Here is a 1197-nt window from a genome sequence, read left to right on the forward strand (position 1 = left end):
AAAACGAGATTTTTCGGTTTTGGCGGGAAAATACAAATTTTCGGTTTTGGCGAGAAAACGCATTTTTTGGTTTTGGTGGGAAAACACATTTTTTGGTTTTGGCGGGAAAACACGTTTTTGCAATTTTGGCGGGAAAACACGGTTTGCGACTTTGGCGGGAAAACATGTTTTTTTGTGTTTTGACGGAAAAATGTATTTTGGGGTGTTGGCGTGAAAACATTTTTTTTTGTGATTTTGGCACGAAAACATGTTTTCGGTTTTTGCGGAAAAACACGTTTTTGCAATTTTGACGGAAAAACAATTTTTTGCAATTTTAGCGGAAAAATGCGTTTTGGGGTTTTGGCGTGAAAAAGTAGTTTTTAGCACGGAAAAAAATGTTTTTATAGTTTTGTCAGTTTTCGTTTGTGACAAAATGATATTATGTTTAGGTTTATAATTTGTGAATTATATTAGGGGTATAATAGACATTATACCATTTTGAATGAATCATCTCCATTCAAATGATCCAAATTGGTTCAGCTGAATGGACTTTAAAATTAAGCCTAAATTTCCAAAAGTCATCCGGATGATCCATCTGAATGAGTTGCACTTTTAGTGCCTAAACAAACAAAACTCTCATCTTCGTCCAGATGGAAAAACAAACGGGCCCTTTGTCACACTTTTTTTTTGAAACACATACAATAACCAATATAACTTTCATTCAACGTCTTAGCCCAATATGAATATATGGAAAACAAAAACTATATATTTTGTGTTTTAAATTATATGAAAAGGAAATTCATTGAAATGTGAATCTGATTTCTCTTAAAGAATATATTTAACACTGCCTGAAGAATTAAACTGTTTATCAAAACTATCACATACCCCCATAGTAAAAATTATTTGTAAAAATTGTTAGATTTAACAAGAAAAGTTATATATTGTATAATGTCTTAGTCAAGTGAAACCCAAGATAAACTATCTTTTGAATTTTATACCAATTCGTTAAAATATTATAAACCCAAAATACAAAACTTATCAATGTTTGGTTTCCAGTAATTATTTTTACCTCGTTATTTTATTGAATTGATCATTAATGACACTTGGACGTAATAGAATGTCACTAACAAATCAACAATTGACTCGTACTCTTTTCTAATATTTCGGCACTTTTCTGTCAAACAATATTTCTGCATTTAATTTCTATACATGTTTTTT

This window comes from Brassica oleracea, chromosome C8, assembly GCF_000695525.1.
Source record: "Brassica oleracea var. oleracea cultivar TO1000 chromosome C8, BOL, whole genome shotgun sequence".
NCBI lineage: Eukaryota > Viridiplantae > Streptophyta > Magnoliopsida > Brassicales > Brassicaceae > Brassica > Brassica oleracea.